Below are 21,319 nucleotides of genomic sequence, written 5' to 3' on the forward strand. Positions count from 1 at the left end.
AGCGATGTCCTTTGCTTTTGTCAAGAACGCTCCATTCACTTCAATGAAGGAAGGATTGTTGATCCTGCCCCTACCCATTATTTCATTTAAGGTTTTCCAAAGTTTGTTACCATCATTTTTCCTCTCCTGAATTTTATCTTGATAATACATTTTTTTCTTTTTCCTATTTAACTTAGTAACCTTATTTCTCATTTCACAATGCTTTTGCCACTTTTCAGTACCCTTGGAACCAATTGCAGCTCTTTTCATCTCATCTCTTTTACGCATCCACTCCCTTAATTCTTCATCAATCCATGATGCTTTGTTTGATCTTACTGTGAATTTTCTTAATGGGGCATGCTGATCAGCCACAAAAAGAAACAATTTTGTGAATAACTCGATGGCTTTTTCAACCTTGTTTAAAGCTAGTACTTGATTCCAGTCAACATTCTTAATATCTCTAACAAAATCCCTCTCACAAAATGTTCTATACGACCTCTTATAAAGTACTTTAGGTCCAGCTTTGGGTGTTTGAGTTTTTCTAACAATAGCCACTAAATTATGATCACTGATCCCTACAGGAACAGATACTGCTTTAGAGCACATTTCACAATTATTTGTAAATATGTGATCAATACAGGTTGCGGATGTTTGCCCATCATAACTACAGTATACTCTAGTTGACTTTTTTACCATTTGAGATAGATTACATGTGAGCGCAGTACCGTATAACTTTTTCCTCAGTGGACATGAATTTGACTGCCAATCTATATTGAAATCACCTAGAACAAATGTTTCTTTACCAGTATCCGTTACCTTAATTAGAACAGAACATAATTCATCTACATTCTGCACATTAGCATTTGGGGGTCTATAGACACAGCCAACTAAAATCGGTTTACAATAAGCAAGATGAACCTCCAACCACAACGCTTCAATACTAGAAACCATGAAGTCCGATCTAACCTTAGAAGGAATTTGGCTTTGTATATATATTGCAACACCTCCCCCAAAAGTATTCCTGTCATTTCTAAAAATGTTATACCCTGGGATAGCTACCCCCATGTCTGTTATGGATTGATCTAAATGTGTCTCAGAGACAGCAAGTACATTGATATTTTTTCACTTTCAATTAAAGTAGATATCTCATGAACTTTATTTCTAAAACTCCTAACATTTATATGAGCTATTCTCACACCTTTTTTTGGTAAGTTTATCGCCATGCCGTCACCTAGTTACTACTAACCCATGACATCACACACAATTAGAAAGATTGTTAAAAACATTGACTGGGGCCTTCTCTACTCTCATTCCCTATTCTTTGGCCTTACAATTAATCGATCATAGCTAATGATGGCATAGTCCCCTCTTGCTCTAGCCTCTTTCATTGCAGGTAGTAGCTCAGCTCTTCTCTTTCTCACCCGTTCGGAAAAGTCCTCATTGATATAAATTGAGGTATTTTTCAAGTTGGATTTTGCCCTAGCCAGGATTCGCTGTTTATCCTTAAAACGGAGCAGCTTAATTACCACTGGCCTTGGCCTTTCACTTTCCCCTCTGAATTTTCCATTCCTGTGAGCTCGTTCAATTTCCACAGGAGACTCCAGCTTGAGTCTTGTTGTGAACAGTTCTTGCACCTTAGACTCAGTTTCAGCCCAGGTTTCATCAGCTTTATCAAGTCTAAGTCCATCAATTACAAGATTATTTCTCCTGCATTGATTCTCAAGGTAATCCACCTGCTCATAGTGTCTATCTACAGCGTGTTCAGATTTCATTTCACTCACCACCTTGGACAAAGTCTTACACTCACTCTGTTGTGCCTTAAGACAGTTATTTACATCGTCAATATCTTTTTGAGAGTAATTCAGACTCACTTTAAGTTCTTGTAACTCACCCAACACTGAGTCCACTCTTTTGTTGGCTGAGTCCAGAATCATCTGAGTGAAACTTCTAAATGCAGTCTCCTGCCTCTTCAATAGATCCTCATAAAAGCTCTTCTGCTGGTCCAGTAATTCCTTAAGAGTGTCCATTGTCACATATTCAGGATCATCATTTAAAGTTGCTTTGTTTGCATTTCTGCCGCGACCAGCCATGATTGCGTTATAGGCCGAAACCAATTCCTTCAATGTCCTTGATTATCTAAGCAATCCACACTACTGACCGTAAGGTAGTGAGACCACTCCAACACACCCGCTGCTCCGGCAGCTCCGCAAAAACGCTCCCGTCGTGATGCAAAAGCTCCCCAGGCGTGAAGCTCCAAGCTAGACACCCAGTGCCGTCCCCGACACCGAAGAAATGATGTTTTTTGCAGCCGGGTATAAGGAAAGTATCTCCTCCGTCAGTCGCCACAAGTGCTAGCAGGCTAACATCCACGCTCACCCTCGCCAAACGCCGACACCGATTCCGACACCGATTCAACGCTGATGTTATTGTTGTGTGATCAAACCGCTGAAGCGAGAGACTCAGGAGAGTTATCAATGCCTTCTAGTAGCCTGATGATGATGATGGTTTTCATCTGAATCACTGAAACTCTTGTACAAACGGCAGACATCTCGTGCTCGGAGATCCACATCCATGTGACCACATTCCCGTGACCACGTCTGTCTCCTGCACGTATTTCTGCGATTCTCACAGCCGTAAAGAATGTAAAACTTCAGTCACTCACTGCAAAACAGTCTCTGAGACTGTTGGGGCTCACGGTAGTTGCGTCCAACGTAGTTACTTTTGGCCTTCTGTACATGAGACCCCTGCTGTGGTGGCTCGGGACCAAGGGGTTTTCTCCGAGGGGAAATCCCTTTTCGCATGATCAACGTCACGCGGCTATGCCTTCGTGCCTCGGTCATGTGGAAGAAACCTTGGTTCCTCGCCCAGTGCCCAGTGCTGGGGGCTTCTTGTCGACGCGTCACGCTATCGACGAATGCTTCCCTCACAGGATGGGGGGCGGTCATGAGTGGCCGCTCGGTGAAAGGTCTTTGGTTGGGGCTCATGGCAGTTGCGTCCAACGTAGTTACTTTTGGCCTTCTGTACATGAGACCCCTGCTGTGGTGGCTCAGGACCAAGGAGTTTTCTCCGAGGGGAAATCCGTTTTCACATGATCAAGGTCACGCGGCTATGCCTTCGTGCCTCGGTCATGTGGAAGAACCTTGGTTCCTCGCCCAGGCCCAGTGTTGGGGGCTTCTTGTCGACGCATAATGCTATCGACGGATACTTCCCTCACAAGTCGGGGGCAATCATGAGCGGTTGCTCGGCGAAGGGTCCGGACAACACACTGATGGTCTCGTATATCAGAGCAGATATCCTGTTGAGGCAGGGGCTGTGGCCTGGGGAATGGAGACTTCACCCCGAGGTGGTGGAGCTTCTTAGGGAGAACTTCGGTCAAACTACAAGTCGACCTTTCGCATTGCTTTTACAATGCATTGCCCTTGTGGTTCTCCCTCACGCATCCAGCTCCGCTTGGACTGGATGTGATGTAATAGGTGTGGTTGCCGCTACACCTATACGCTTTTCCCGATATCTTTGCTCCTGGGAGCTCTGGAGTTGTGGATACTGTGGGCTCAGCCTTTGAGGGGGCCCCCAGCTCATAGATTCAGGTCTCTCGACCGAGGTCGTGGAGACCATACTCCAGTCTAGAGCTCCCTCCACGAGAAGACTAAATATGCTGTTCTCTGCCTGTTTTCAGGTGTGCTTTATAGCTTCCTGGTCTATGACGTCATCCGCCTATGACGTTGCGCTCTTCCATTGGACTGATTATATGCGTGCTTCACGACGCAATCACGCAAAGCGTTCCCACCGCGTCTCAACGCAGCGTCTCGTTCCCTCTCAGGGAACCAGGGTTACATACGTAACCTGCGACGTTTCTTCTCCTTGCTTCAAGAGGTGGCTTAATGATATGGTTTCCTGTTTACACCTTGAAGAAATTCGGTTCTCTATGTCTAACTCTCAAGATAAGTTCAAGTAGATCTGGGGCCCTTTCATAGAATACATCAGGAAGATAAAACTCAAACTGGGACCTAAATGCATTGCATTTTTTATTCTATTTTTTTTAAACTTCCGGTAGTTATCTTTACTGAGACTGCCACTCCCCTTCAGCTCAGGCCTCCTTGACTCAATTTGTGTGAGTGGAGTTTTTGTGATATCTATTCCTTGTACTGACACGTATATTTATACTTGTTTCTTTCTATAGAATGTGTAAGTGCTGGCTGTATGTTTTTTTTTGTGCCTTAATTGTCTGATTTACTGCCTTTCTTTTTGTTTGTATTGTGTGCACCTGTGTATAAAAAAAAAATCTGTATTAAAAAAAAATAGATTTAACTTTATTTTATAATCTACTAACTGTCCTCGTCACCATTTTTTTGTCTTCGCACAAACCAAGTCGAATTAAATCAGAGTTTAGACAGACTGTTTTTGAGGTCAACTTGTGTCTTTACCTGTCTTCCTTATGTAATGATGTCCCACACATTACACTCATAGGCATAATTTGCGGGTGGGACCGGTGGAATGTCCCCACCATTTTTATGCAAGGGGTGATATTGTCCCTATATCACTTTTTGAAACATCTCTCTACACGAATGTACCTAATTCAAATGAAACATCTTCAGTTGAATAGCAGAGCATTCATAATGTACTTTTGTTAAGATAAGAGGCGATCTAATGCTGGAATGTGTTGTTTTTTAAATCGTGCTGAGCTTTCATTGCCACTGTTATAAGTGGCGGAAGACAACGTTGTTCTCTTGGTGCTCATGCACTTCATACAGATGAGTGTTTCTATCTATCACTGAACACCGTTGCAGAGACTCTCTATTCGTTATGGTGAAATCACAAAAGAAAATGCACACAAACGTGTTTTAATGAAGAAAAAAATAACTATACGAGGGTGGATTAGAACCCAGAACCATTCTGACACACTTAACAAAAGTTTTACCCACAGACCATTAAGAGACACAAACATTTCACGTGAAATTGTTGAAATAAATACAAATTTTGGTCTTTTTTTTAGAGTGTTGACTGATAAATGTCAAAAATAACAAATATTTTGCGGTGTGATTATTTAGCCAGTAAAACCTGAAAGGTTTGGGACCTAAAGGTGTCCTGAACACAGACATCTCCTTTAGCTGACAACAGAATTCTTAAGAGATCAATTAATGAGCTCATTTATAATTAAACAGCATTGATTTTGTGGAGCTGTTCTGATCATTTGAAACACACTCTGTGAAGCCTTTATTTCACATGCTTACCTTGTCAAGCACTTGATGTTGCCCTGCAAGACCGAGTATAGAAGAAAACAGATCGATGCTCATTGAATATAAATTATGAAATTTCAAATCATTGCTATCTTAGTCTTTCAAAAAGGGGGTTGAATAGGAAAGAAAAAAGCTGTGAGAAAACAGATGTGATAAACCACTGGGTCTGGCATGAAAACAAGCCATGTTTCTTTCTCTCTCTAAAGTGGAAATATATTGATCTCAATGAGCGATCGCTGAAGCCATCAAAAATCAAATGCAGGTTTGGTTCTTATACCCTCTGACGAGTGTTTTTAGAAGTGCTCTTAGAGAAAGTCTTTTGATGAACAACAACGATTGTGCGATCATATGGAACTCTGAACCAAAATATTGAAAAGCACATCAACGGTGACAGAAAAAAAAAGAAAAAGAAAAAAAAACTTGATATTCAGAGGAACAAAAACATAATCATAACTTTAGAAAAATGTGCCCCCTTTCTGATAACATCGGTTGAAAGGAGAATTTTGTCAAAGTAATGAAAGAAAGATTTTAAATATTTACCGCCTGAACGTTTATCAGCTATTTACAGAGATGATAGTGAAATTACTAATGACATAGTGAGGTGGATAAAATTAATATAGCATTTTACTGTTATCATTGGTCAGGGTTTATTATTGTATGTCAGAGCATCCAATGTTGTTTTTAATTGTTTGTAATTGAACTAGAGCCAAGAAGAAGTGCCAATTTGGTCTGCCTATGTTTTAATAATCATAGAGCTTATTAACTTGATGCATTAACGTATATCTGGTGTCAGTAATAATCGCAGGACTAGATTGCATGTGCCTCTCCTCTCCCATGGGTTTAGAAAGGAAATTATTTTCCTCACCAGCTGCTAGAAATGAATCTAATCCCACTTGCTCCAGTTTTGTTCATCTCTGGGGTTCTATTGTTCTCAGATGTTTGCTGCAACCATAAACTGCACCATCTGATCCAGCCCACTAGGACCAGTTAATTAGATAAATCAAGAGTCCTGCTCAGTTGGAAAAAGCACCTGTGGACAAACTGCTATAGAGAAACCGCTCAGTGAGGAACACACAGAGATTGATAATTCATTACACACTATGGCTTCTGTGAGCAGCTGGATGTATAAAGGCAACTTCAAAAGCAGAATAGGCTTAGTGGCTGTCCCATTTCACATATACAGAGGGAAAAGGAAAGCAACACCTAAGACATGCAAAGACAATGCTTTGCAAGTGCACTTCCTCCGCCTTTCACTTGGTGTCACCAGCGGTTTAGCCAGTTCGTCGTCAACAGCACGGTATAAACTACTGCTTCATACTTTGCACATAAAACCTAAATGTCTCTCAGAACTCTAGTCTGAGATAATTTTTGTATGATATTTGTGGATACACTACAGTGTGAGAAATACTGTAGAAAATAAGCAAACTTAAATAATTTAGTCATTATACAGTTCCAATTCCACCTTAATGAAGAAATGAAAAAAAAAGATAAAGATAATTTTGATTATAAAACCATTATTAAAGAACACTGTGAACAAACCTGTAGTTTTTACAGAAATAATGACAGCTGTAGTTGTAGTTTACATATAGTAAAAATGTAAACATATTTACCGAACAACCTGAAAATGTTAAACTGTAAACTGAAAAAAAAGAAAAAAGAAAGCATTTTAAACCGGTAAATCCAACAGCACTTTTCTGCTGAATTAGCAAGGATATGTTGCTTTTGTATTTTTAACATTGACATCCACTATCTAACACGAATCAAAATTCATCAGTAGCTTTTTCAAATACTAGCAGATTATGCCGACTAATACAAAACACCATTATGGTAATACACACATGACGCTAAAATAATGCATAAACATCCAATTATCAACATAGGATGTAACATACAACCCTAATGTACATAAATGATAACAAAAACATAAGAATCCTTCTTCTTAATTTTTTGTTATTAAAAACCATCAAATGTGAAGTATCACACAGGGAATTCTATAAATATCAGTTTACGACTTTTCACTGTAAATTGTAATATGATTTGTTCTTTTTACTTCACAAATGTTTTACTTTTACAGATAAAATTACAATCATATTTACAGTAAATATTACTAAAATAAATACATATTGTGTTAATAGGCTATATGTAATGCCTTCTTTTATCTGTTTTTTTTATAAAACACTACTCACATGAAAAACCTCAGAAAAAATCTAGGCTATATGTGCGTAATCCATTCACGGAACAAATGTTAATAGGTTCTGGGATTTTTTTATATTTTTTATCAGAACTGGTTCTCAGTTCCTAAGCCTAGTTTTCTTACTAAATAGGCCTAGATGTATCCATTACCTGTGTTAGTGCATAACTTTTATTAGTTAAGGGCATGGTGTTATATGAAATATAAATCACCCCTGTATTTTTGCTATTTTAATTTTTTGCTTGTTTGCTTATTATTGTGGTAAACTCGATTTTTACTGATGCACGTTGAGTGATGGTTACTGTATATCAACAGTTGCTTATATCACCTGCTTTTCAATGAAACCCTTAGATACTTAATGGCATTCAAAGTTGACAGTTCATCATTTATTGTTTGTCTCACAGCTGCATAAAACACTACAATTTCTACCCATATCCCAGTAATTTCTCCTCGGAACTGAACTCAACTGTAACTCAAGCCTGCCTTATTTTTAGACGTTGACCTCCGCTGTGTGAGGAGTCTGAAGCAAACAGAATGATTCCTGCCCCTGGGGGCGTCTGGGTAAATGTTGCTTCCTCTGAGCTGAAGATCTCAGCTTGATATTTAGCTCTCATCTGCAGTCTTCAGAAGCTGAGTAATATAGCTCTCCGCCAGACCTGTTTTACACCATAGCTCAGGTGCCGGAAGAATGAGGGGGCTGGAATCTTCATAAATTTTTGCACAAGAAACTGTAAAATCATTTTCTTTAGCAGCAAAGATTTGCGCGTAAGGATATAAAGATATCCCTGCTGTTCCATAAGTGAGTTTTATGGCTAAACAGTTGAATGTAATATGACAGTCATGATTCCTGTTTCAGCAATACATCCTCCCACACAAGCACTGCAATCCACCCCTAATATCTTTTGATGAAAATTAAAATCTCTTTTTTGCACCCTCTTTTTGCGGTGTTGATGTATTTGGACAGTGCCGCTGTTTTTGGCTCTGAACTCCAGGAGAGTGGATTTGAAATAAATCAATGCTGCATTAACGTTAAAGTGCAGCCTGTCAAATTTACAAGGTATTTTCTGCTACAAACTGTGAACCCTGGAGGACTTGCAGTCAGAGGCCATGTCCTCGGATGCAGTCAGATTGCGTTTGAAGTAGAACTAAAGGGGTAGAACTGTTCTGTCAGGAGAGTACAGACCTAGTGAGATAAGTGGTGAAATTTCACTTTTTTGAAACAGGCTCCTGTGTTATTTATTATTTTATTTATCCAACACTATAAAAAAAGAGATGTATGACACTTCTTTCAAGTCTCATATTCATTTGTCTCAAGCATTTTATAGTGTGGTCATCCTGGACATAATTGGGTGGTCCAATTTAATGTTGTGAAGTATGTGCAATGTGGACGGACATAAATTATTCAAATCAAATATGGAGATTTATTTGGGAAATATGCCTGAACTAACATAGTATTTACTAAAAGCAGAATAATTCAGAAGTGCTTATTAAATCAATTATTAAAGTGATTAAATTAACTGAAAGTTGCTTCAAAAGTGGTTATTTTGAGTATCTATTGAACAAATTGTGGCATCGTGAGAGGGTATGTCATAGAGGCAAGGTGTATGCCATCTAGGTGGTTGCAGCAATGGGGACTACAAACCAAGATGGCCACTTGGTCCCAGAGTTATCAGGTTCTTCAGCGGTGGGGACACAGCTGTTGCTAGTGAAGGAGAAAAGCTGTTAATGAGCTGAGAACAGAGAGACTGACTGTTTTTTTGTTAGAGAGCATAAAGAGAAGCTGGGAGAGTGTTTTGGTTAAAACGTTTTGGAGTTTTGAGTTGATTATTGAAAAAGAAACCAGTGACTTGATCTCTGCCTGGACTCGATTTGTGAAGCAACCCACACTTTGGTGATACCCTACCTCTCACGATACCAAAAAGTATTTGAACAATATACTGAATATATAGGTGCTGGTCATATAATTAGAATATCATCAAAAAGTTGATTTTATTTCAGTAATTCCATTAAAAAAGTTAAACTTATATAGTATATAGACTCATTACATGCAAAGTGAGATATCTCAAGCCTTTATTTGTTATAATTTTGATGATTATGGCTTACAGCTTGTGAAAACCACAAAATCAAAATCTCAGAAAATTAGAATTTTACATGAAATCACACAGTAATTACACAGTAATCCCATAATCCCATGGTCATTGAACCAGGTTTTGGTTCTTTTGGCAGTGTGGGCAGGTGCAAATCCTGCTGGAAAAGGAAGGAAGCATGAAGTGCTCTGAAAATGTCCTGGTTGACGGCTGCATTGACGAGCAAATTTTGCATCTCATTTGGAAACCCAGGTCCCGGACTTCAGGCATTTTGGCATTTCCTTCTCCCCAGTCTTCCTCCAGACTCTGACACCTTGATTTCATTGATGCATGCAAAATTTGCTTTCATCCGAAAAAAAGTACTTTGGACCACTGAGCAACAGTCCAGTGCTGCTTCTCTGTAGCCCAGGTCAGGCGCTTCTGCCGCTGTTTCTGGTTCAAAAGTGGCTTGACCTGGGGAATGCGGCATCTGTAGCCCATTTCCTGCACACGCCTGTGCACGGTGGCTCTGGATGTTTCTACTCCAGACTCAGTCCACTGCTTCCGCAGGTCCCCCAAGGTCTGGAATCGGTCCTTCTCCACAATCTTCCTCAGGGTCCGGTCACCTCTTCTCGTTGTGCAGCATTTTTTTGCCACACTTTTTCCTTCCCACAGACTTCCCACTGAGGTGCCTTGATACAGCACTCTGGGAACAGCCTATTTGTTCAGAAATTTCTTTCTGTGTCTTACACTCTTGCTTGGGGTGTCAATGATGGCCTTCTGGACAGCAGTCAGGACGGCAGTCTTACCCATGATTGCGGTTTTGAGTAATGAAACAGGCTGGGAGTTCTTAAAAGCCTCAGGAATCTTTTGCAGGTGTTTAGAGTTAATTAGTTGATTCAGATGATTAGGTTAATAGCTCGTTTAGAGAACCTTTTCATGATATGCTAATTGTTTTGAGATAGGAATTTTGGGTTTTCATGAGCTGTATGCCAAAAATCATCAGTATTAAAACAATAAAAGACCTGAAATATTTCAGTTAGTGTGCAATGAATCTAAAATATATGAAATATTAATTTTTATCATTACATTATGGAAAATAATGAACTTTATCATAATATGCTAATTTTTTGAGAAGGACCTGTACATATGAGCTTTATTTTTTATTTAACACCAAATGGGTTACACTTTACAATAAGGTTAAATTAATTAACATTAAAGCATTGGCTATTATGAGATAGTGTACAAATATGTTACATTTATTTTTTAATCTAGATTTATATTACTGCTACTGTTCATTTTTATTTATTTGTTCATAGTACATTAACATTATTAAAAAAAGAATACTAACAAAATTAACATTAAGCTAGATTAATTAAAGTTATTTCATGTTTATTTAAAAATGTAACATACATAACCTTATTGCAAAATGGTAATTTGTTATCAGTACATAACAAAGTAACGTAATATTGTCACGGATGGTGGTGCTCAGTTATAGAAATTGTAGTTGTTGCGATGTTCTTTTCATGTATTCTCTGATGTCTGTATTTGTGATCTGAGAGGTGACTGAGGGTCTGGCCCATGCCAGGAATACAGTAACAGTGCTTGCTTATTCAGCCCGGCTTCCAGAGATGAAATGTGGACTTGTTTTGTAAAGTTTGAAGAGGCATCCAACATGTGTTAAGACATATATCTGTATCTGACCACGACAGCTGAGGTCACAGGGGTCACTTCAGCCCGTGGTATACCATGTCTTGGTTAAAGCATTTTACTTAGCTCTTCTCTATATTCTAGCATTAAAGAATAATAATGGAGTTGGCATTCTTTTTTACAGATCAGTATTAGAGAGATGGTCAACAACTGTAACTCTGGAAGATTGATTGACTTGTTGTCCAGGACAAGCTGCCGCCTAGAAACACAGTTCTGTGACCTATAAGGTCACAACTTGCCTAAATCCAGTGTCCAAATGTCAGCAGTGTGATCAATGAAAATATGTTTCTGTCTATCTGTCCATGTTTGGAAATTTGTCCATGTGTGGAAAATTACTATGTTTATCCATTTCTTAGCCAATCAGAATTATTTAACCTGAAATAATGATGTAGCTTAGACCTTGGTGAAGGGTATAATTGTGGTGTGAAAATGTAATGTAAGCAGAGTGGCCTACAACCTCCTTGTGAGACTTGAAGCTGACTTCTGCTGATGAAACTGCAAACTATCTTCAGTAATAATGTTCTTTAATTGACTGCACTTCTGACTTCTGGTCTTTATTCATCATATCTGGTCCTTGGTCTTTAACTTTTATTCCCAACACAGGGCAAACCAAAGGATTGTGACAACTACAGTAAGATTAAATTAAAAACAGTAGTTGATAAACTATCCATTCATCCGTCCACCCATTTTCCAAACTGCTTATCCTATGTAGGCTTGTAAGTATACTTGAAAAGATAAACATGGAAAATAATAGACAACATAAATCATTTTCTCATAGTCACTAAGCACTCATCACATGATTTGGTATTTTGTAGCATTTCAGTCAAGGGTGAAAATTTATGTTTTTTTAAGAATGGATGTTAATGGGCCTCTGTGCTGGAGGATGCCCAGTCTGTAATGCTGCCCTGATCATGATTCAGGACATATTTATAAAGCCAGATTGTTAAGATGTTAAATAATGGATTGACAAAATGAAACCTTTTTGTAGCACAGGGCTTGGTTTTCTTCGTGAAGGGATGTTTTATTTCTTAATGGTCTTCTCATTTAACATGGTGGTAATTCTTTCAAATCCAGCAAGACAGCACATTAGTAACAGGCTGTATTCTGTGTAGAATACTCTTACCCTGGGACTGTGCCTATTTTTCAGTCACACATTTTCTAACAATTAGTTAAAGCATTCTGACTCTCCAAGGAAGGGAGAATTCATTTAAAGCTCTGGCATGATCTCCTTGATTAATTGTTATGAGAGGTAGCAGATGCATGAAAATCCCATATTCATTCTACTGGGCAAATGGGGGTTATTTTTAGCCCAGACAGCTGCTGGGACAAAATCAAACACACCAAAGTGTCAGTATTCACTGACATGAAGCAACATATCCTTCAAAATTATACTTTACACCAAGAGCGTGCAACTGACACCATGTAGATCCATTCTGTTCTTAATATCTGACATTATCTGCCTCATAGCTCTTCTGGAATCAGATCAATTTCTGATAAGTAATGTAAGATCTAATTGTCTTTTGTGTTTAAATTGTATGGTTGAATACAACAGGAAGTATTCAGATTTATATAAATAGCCAATTTGACAGGCCTGTTATTGTAACAGCAACAACGATTCTGTATTCTACCTGTCACGGTAGATGTATTCTCTACTTCCCTTTAGTCTTGTGTTTATGTTGTTGTGTGAATGCACGTGTGTAGTGGGCGTGAATGTATGTCATTACCAAATCCACTACAGCTGACCATCATTATCATCACCAGCTGCAGTCCATTTCACCTCTCTAAATATACTCATCCCTGTTTCATCTTCCTTGTCAGATCGTTGTTGTTGGATGTGCGTCTTGTTTGGTTCCGGTTCTGTCTCCCTGCCTGGTGTTTCGGTTCATCGTCTTCATCATGTTCGTCTACTGTATTGTTAGTCTCACCATCGTCACCGCTGCACTGTTTGTCTGCACAAACAGTGGACAGTACAAGTAGATACTAAGTAGATGGTAAGCAGGTGACGCAGGGACTCAGATGGTCAGACCGTCACAACCCTCGAGTAGACTGGCAACAGAAGTCTGTGCTGGAGTGGAGCAAGGAATGTCATAAGTCTTGTCTCATGTCTGCTTGTCCGTCTGTACCTGTGTCTGTGTTTCAGGAGGAAGTAGGGGATTTATCTAACGTGCCCGCGGAGTATCTGGACCTGAAGGAGGTATTCAGTAAGTCTCGGGCTGCTTCTCTTCCTCCGCATCGTCCCTATGATTGTGCTATAGATTTACTGCCAGGTAAGTCTCCGCCTAAGGGCAAATTATATTCACTTTCTGTTCCAGAGAGGGAGGCTATGGAGAAATATATTTCTGATTCTCTAGCAACCAAGTTCATCCATCCTTCCTCTTCTCCAGTGGGGGCGGGGTTCTTTTTTGTGGGGAAGAAGGACGGATCTCTGCGACCTTGTATTGATTACCGAGGGTTGAACAACATCACGGTAAAGAATACTTATCCTTTGCCGTTGATGTCTTCAGCCTTCGAGAGGTTACAAGGAGCGTCCATCTTCACAAAACTGGACTTACGTAACGCTTATCATTTGGTTCGCATTAGGGAGGGGGATGAGTGGAAGACTGCTTTTAATACCCCCAGGGGGCACTTTGAATACTTGGTCATGCCGTTTGGGCTGTCCAACTCCCCAGCAATCTTCCAGGCACTGGTCAATGACGTGTTGCGAGATATGATAGACCAATTCATATATGTTTACCTGGACGACATATTGATTTTTTCTTCTTCTCTCCAGGAACATGTGCAACACGTCCGACAAGTGCTTCAGAGGTTGCTAGAGAATGGGCTTTTTGTCAAGGCGGAGAAATGCGATTTTCATGCACAGTCTGTTCCTTTCCTCGGGTACATCATTTCGTCTGAAGGAGTGCGAATGGACCCTGAGAAGATTAAGGCTGTGGTAGAATGGCCAAGTCCAGATTCCCGTAAGGCCCTACAGAGGTTTCTGGGGTTCACCAATTTCTACCGGCGTTTTATTCGCAACTTCAGCCAACTAGTCACTCCTCTGACTGCCTTGACCTACCTTGACGACTTTCAGGTGGTCGGACACAGCGGAAGCTGTATTCAACAAACTGAAAGGCCGCTTTGTTTCAGCCCCCATCCTCATCGCCCCTGATCCTTCACGTCAGTTCGTGGTGGAGGTCGACGCATCAGAGGTGGGAGTAGGTGCAGTGTTGTCCCAACGCTCTTCTGTAGATGACAAGATGCATCCCTGCGCGTTTTTCTCTCATCGTTTATCCCCAGCCGAACGCAATTACGACATTGGTAACAGAGAGTTGTTGGCAGTCAAGTTAGCCTTGGAGGAATGGCGCCACTGGTTAGAGGGATCAGGGGTTCCCTTTATCGTCTGGACCGAATACAAGAACTTAGAATATATTAGAACAGCCAAAAGATTAAATTCCAGGCATGCTCGGTGGGCACTTTTTTTCGGGCGTTTTGATTTTACTCTCTCGTACCGCCCGGGTTCCAAAAACATCAAACCCGATTCTTTATGTAACCCTGTATAATTTTACGATTGAATTATAAAAAGGAATTAAATAAAGAGCTGTTAAAACTAACCAGAAATTAGTAAAGAGTGTAAGAAAAATGATAAAATCGGAAAAAAGAAATCCATGTCAGTGTGATGATTGACATCTTAATGATTGTCCAATTGCATGAGATTTATGTTGATGTCCCGACCCACCACGTTAGTTGCTGTATGGGGGAAGCCATTTTACTTATCTGCGTTACTGTGAGACGAGCAGCAGCATAACTTTGATTGTAAAAGTTAAGATCGTCAGAGATGATTGAAAAAGAGACATTTATATAATCTATGTTCTTTGGATTTGGTGAGTACACATTTTGAAATGTGTCAACTTTCATAAATGCAAATAATTGTGTACAGATGTGTTAAATTGAGAGAGAGTGAAATCATATTTCTTTGTCAGCATGAAATGCTGATATGATCTGATGTTTAACGAGCAAAAAGTAATGTAATGGTAAGAATATGTGTATATGAGTTCGTAATGTTCATATTTTGTTGTTGATCATATTGAACGAGTGATTTTTATTGTTGAAGTTGAATAATATTATCTAAGCTGTCGAATTACGATGGAAGTGCAGCACTATATATTCAACAGGATAACAAGTGCTACTATTTTCTGTTGTTAACCTAAACGCAGTGAATCTAATGTGTTATTGTGAACTAAATACTGCCTGTTACATATGCAGGTCGGGTTTTTTTTGTACTACGCTGGAACTGCGTTCATTTCAGCGTGACGACCCAAGATGGCGAGCCTTCCCAGCGAGATGAACATTGAACGATGCAAGATTTGAGTTTCAAACGAACACCTGTGGAATTGGGTAGGAGAGTTCTGATTGCCTGCTAGTTTTTTTTCTAAACAGGACTGAGTTTCGTTTTCGCAAGACTGCTCAGAGTATTTTATTTCCCTGCACAACCGATTTTTTCCCCTTGGACTATAGAATCATTTTTCCATGGTTCTAAGGAACTTTGGATTCTCCGAACTGAATCAGTGAATCGGATCTTTTGAATCGGATCTTTTGAATCGGATCTTTTGAATCGGATCCTCTAACGAACTTGAACTGAACTTTTCGAATTCAACCCTTTTGAACTGATTAGTTCAAACAAGTCTTTTGAACTGATTCATTTAACTGTTTTCTTCTGAACTGTTGTATGCATCTTGTTCAATTCGGATGAGTTATTTTTGCATGTGATTCAGCTGTCAAATTTACAATTGTGACCATTTGTAAATGTTTATGGGGTCGTATTTGATATTGATATTGAAAGTGTAGTATTCTAGGATATCCTTATAGCCTAGAGGGTGCACCCAACTAATCGAACAAACAACTGAGTCAAGTGAAATTGTTAATTGATTGTGAATTGAATTGAATCCATATAACTGTGGTTTGATATTGAGAAAAAAAACCTCACAATTTGTTGATTTATTTTTCTTTTTCTTAATATCAACAATTATTTCTAATAGTTCATTTAAATACAAAGATTTACTTTATCATTTAACCAGTGTTGTCTTCATTACACCTCCATAGTCGAACCTACTGGCCTATGGTTGATACTAGTAACCAGTGCAATATTATTTGACACGTGTGCTACATTTACCTCGTATTTTTTACCAATCCGAACGCCTGTCCACTCCCGAGTGTATTTTACCCGAGACATTAGTGGTCTCCACTCTCAGATGGGAAGTCGAATCGAAGGTCAAGAAGGCCTTAGAAGGGGTAACGCCTCCGCCCGGTTGCCCACCGAGTCGTTTGTTTGTGCCGGAGGGATTACGGTCTGACGTCATCCTGTGGGGTCATTGTTCCAACGTGGCGTGCCATCCAGGTGTTAAGCGCACTAGCTTTTTAGTCAAGCAACGATTCTGGTGGCCACGTATGGCTCGTGACATTCACAGTTTTGTTTTGGCTTGCTCGGTCTGTGCCACTGGTAAGACTTCCAATCAACCTCCAGATGGGTTACTTCAGCCGCTGCCTGTCCCTTCGAGACCCTGGTCCCATATCGCTCTAGATTTTATTACCGCCCTCCCACCCTCTCAGGGTAACACAGTCATTTTGACTGTAGTGGACCGATTCTCGAAGGCGGCACATTTCATTCCCTTACCCAAATTACCCTCAGCTAAGGAGACAGCGGTAACTGTCGTAGATCACGTCTTTCGCTTACATGGCCTCCCGATAGACGTGGTCTCCGACAGGGGTCCCCAGTTTGTGTCCAAATTTTGGCGAGAATTTTGTAGATTGCTGGGAGCGACTGTTAGTCTTTCTTCTGGGTTTCACCCCCAGAGCAATGGTCAGACAGAGAGAGCCAACCAAGATCTGGAAAGAGTGTTGCGATGTATGGTTTCCAAGAATCCTTCCTCTTGGAGTGCGCACCAAGGCCAAGGCCGATCGCCACAGGTCAAGGCCTCCCGTATACGTCATTGGTCAAAAAGTGTGGCTTTCTACTAAGAACATTCCTCTCTGCACCGTGTCTAATAAACTTGCTCCTAAATTCATTGGCCCGTTTACTGTCACCAAGATTATTAGTCCGGTGACAGTCCGCCTCAAACTACCTCTTGCGTACAGGAGGATCCATCCCGCCTTCCATGTGTCTAAGATTAAGCCCGTGTTTCATTCTCACATTAATCCGCCAGTCCCGGTTCCTCCCCCACCGCGACTCGTAGATGGGGAAACCACATATTCGGTCAACCGTATTCTGGACTCGAGGCGGAGGGGACGCGGATTTCAGTACTTGGTAGACTGGGAAGGTTACGGTCCGGAGGAGAGAAGTTGGGTTCCTGCTAGAGACATCCTGGATAACTCCCTTATCGATGATTACAATCGACAGGTAAGGGAGTCTGAGAATGCCAGGAGGCGTTCTTAGGAGGAGGGGTACTGTCACGGTAGATGTATTCTCTACTTCCTTTTAGTCTTGTGTTTATGTTGTTGTGTGAATGCACGTGTGTAGTGGGCGTGAATGTATGTCATTACCAAATCCACTCCAGCTGATCATCATTATCATCACCTGCTTCAGTCCATTTCACCTCTCTATATATACTCATCCCTGTTTCATCTTCCTTGTCAGATCGTTGTTGTTGGATGTGCGTCTTGTTTGGTTCCGGTTCTGTCTCCCTGCCTGGTGTTTCGGTTCATCGTCTTCATCGTGTTCGTCTACTGGATTGTTAGTCTCACCATCGTCACCGCTGCACTGTTTGTCTGCACCAGCTCTGACCGTCTGAGTCCCTGCGTCACCTGCTTACCATCTACTTGTACTGTTCGTATTTTTACATTAAACTTGTTGACTCGCTATTGCTTCCTGTCCTTAATACAAACGTGACACTACCTGAGATAACATTTTAATTATTCCTACATCATTTTGTAGAAAAATAATTAGATTTAAAAAAAATCAATTGTCTCAGTGTGCTAATTGGGGATTATTCATGCACACCACGCAAGGTGTTTAAATTTGTGAGGACAGGAAATTGTAAGGAACTAGGAATATTTTATATAGTCTTTAAGGAAAGCATTAGAAGAACACAAGGAAACAACAACAAATACATACAGAAAATAACCGACAGAGGACTGAACTGAACAGGGAGTAGGCTATATATGCAGGAGATAACAATGAACTAAATAAGACACAGCTGATAATTATAAGTAACCATAGAAACAATCAGGGACATAATCAGAAACCAAGGAAACCAGAACTAAACAGAGCAGGGAAACAGAAACTAAGGGAAATAAAACAGAACATCAAAATTAGAGTCCATAACCTTGACAGAAGTATACATACATTACTGTACTGCACTTATTTTGGGTTGGTCAGATATTTTACATTGTGTGCTCACCACAGCTGCATTTATTTGATCAACAATATAGAGTAAAAAACTGTGATATTGTAAAAATATTATTATTATGGTCAAATAACTGTTTTCTATTTGAATATATTTACAATTTTAATTTATTCATTTTGTCACAGAAGTTTTTGGTTTTGTTCATGTTTTCTTGTCTTTTTCTTAGTCATGTTTCCTGCTCATATCATGTGTTTCCCTTGCTCCTCTTGTGTTATGTTTTCATTTTTTTCTAGTCATGTGGTTCTCTGTTTTGTTTTGTCACTGGCTCATTGTTCATTGCTTTCAGGTGTGTCTTGTTAATTCATTAGTCTTTGTGTGTAAATAGCCCTCATGTTACCATTGTCTGGTGTCTAGTTTTGTTTGTTATTTTAATATGTCACAATATTATTGTTTTTACTTGTCAAATGCAGCCGGGGTGAGCATACGAGACTTATTTCAAAAAGAAAAAAATCTTTTTTTTTAATAAGATTTAATGTTATATAGGGGAGCGCGGGGCACAACCTAACGCGGAGTTAAATGTAACACGGACTAGGGGTGGGCGATATAGCCTCAAAGTTATATCACGATATTTCAAGAATATTTGCGATAATGATATTTTTGACGATATAGACATTTTTTTTGTTGTTGTTGAAAATTTTCTTATTATGTTTATCTCGCCTAAATGTTTGCTCACTCATTGCGTTTTTAAAATTAGGTAATTTTGTTGTTAAGAGTTTACACAACACAAGGAAGCTTGATTTCAATCTTTGAATTAAATGTTAAATGTGTGTAGGTCTAACACCAGTATTCAGAAATACTACACAAACATAATAAAGTAATCAAATGTAAAATAACACATAGTCTTTTAGTTCTGTTTCTTGATTAAATTAAATACATAGGCTAATAATTCTCATTCATTACAATTAAAGCTATCTTTTGTTGTTTTGACGACAACATTAATGACAGACTTGCATAGCCTATGGCTGCGGTCACTTTTACAGCTAGTGCACGGAGCCATTGCTGTTTTCATTATACTGTCTGTCACACTGTCACATGCGTTTTATACATAACCGACTGTGTTTATGAGTATACTTACCAAGACCGGAAGTTTTACACAATTTTGCGTTTTTCCCCCCATTAAAGCGATATAATCCGTGAAAAATAACTTTAGTTTCTCGCGAGCTGTAGGCTACTCTATGTATGCACGCAGTGCAACTCTCTCAGAGAGTGTGCGAGTAGCTTACTGGATAGTTTAAAACCGCTTGAATGTTTAGACTGATAAGAATTAAGAAGACTTGAAAATTATAAACTTTAGTTACGATGCACTGATGGCCCGATTGTGCAAGAGACCATTCAGTCATGTCCCGACTCCTAAACGCACGCGACGCGCGTCGGCAGCCCCGCTGAACACTCAAGTTGTTTGTGAAATTGCTAAATCTTCATCGGAGGCTGAGAGGCTGCTCTCGCGCTCAGACAGGTGTTGTTGTTGTGCGTGCTAGGGAACGTAAATGCGCCATACGTCATTGCGTCGCTATATCATTGATATCGCGATATGACACTTTTTTATCATGTAAAAATGTATACCGGTATTATCGTGGACGGTATGATATGGCACACCCCTAACACGAACGGACCTTTTACATAGTTAGTCAGGATCAAGCAGGTTGTGTTTCCGCTCTTTTTCTCTCGCTGCCAGAAGACAGTCTCCCGCGAATTTGTGGAAAGTTTTGATAAGATTTCGTGAAGATACTGGACAAAGAGTGTTTTGACCATGGAAGTAAATTTTTTCATCATACTTTTTTTTCGGTTTCTGGGTTGGGTGTGTACGTCTCCAAATCTGGCTTTATATTACCTTAATCACTGTCTTGTTGGCTAAAACATAGCACCATTTTGAAACATACCAGCAACTCCTAGCAACTTTTAGCTAGGCTTTTATATGTTTTACACAGTGGGGTTAGTTGTAGCACAGTGTTACAACTAAGCTGCCAATGATAATGAAATGAAAACAGGGAGCCACACAACTTTTCAGGTTTGAGTATTTATTTATATATTTAACTTTGTTGGACTTTCACAAACAATGTTGGAATGTTTTTTTTTTAGTTTTTTTTTTACTATGCATTGGTCACTTGTTTTTTTATTTAAATATAGCCTGTTTTTCATCCAATAAACCCTTGTGATTTTAAGCTTGTTTTTATTATTATTATTATTATTATTATTATTAATAATAATAATTTTGCATGCAGCTACCACACACAAATATAATTCAATTGCAATTACAATATTGGATGATTTTATTTATTGCAAAACTGTGCAGGCCTTTCCTATATATCTATCCATGATATTGATCCATAATAGAAGGATGATTGGATGAGGGATGGATCTATGGTTATATATCTATAAAGATGCACAAACAATATCAAACTAAACAGATAAAATAGTACTGAATTATGTGTGTTACACACAAGTGTTACAACTAACCCCTCTGTCTGTTACAATTAACCCCGCATATGGGGTAAGTTGTAACATTTGCACTTCTGTCACTTTCAGTGCAACAGTGTGAAAATGGTAGGTCCTAGAAAAAAACTTTAAGTGTTAATTTGTAGCAGAGATGTGTAGGTTGCTTGTGTAAAAAAAAGATGAATCTAACTTTATTTTTTTAATAATTGAGCCAAAACCAAAATATGTTAGGTTGTGCCCCACTCTCCACTACATCCAAAGCATTGTAAATCAAAAATGGCTCTTAGATTTGGCTTCAAGTTTTTGCTTGAATGTTTATGG

Source organism: Siphateles boraxobius, unplaced genomic scaffold (genome assembly GCF_051911475.1).
Source record: "Siphateles boraxobius isolate OS27281-9 unplaced genomic scaffold, OSU_SipBor_1 7, whole genome shotgun sequence".
NCBI classification, from domain to species: domain Eukaryota; kingdom Metazoa; phylum Chordata; class Actinopteri; order Cypriniformes; family Leuciscidae; genus Siphateles; species Siphateles boraxobius.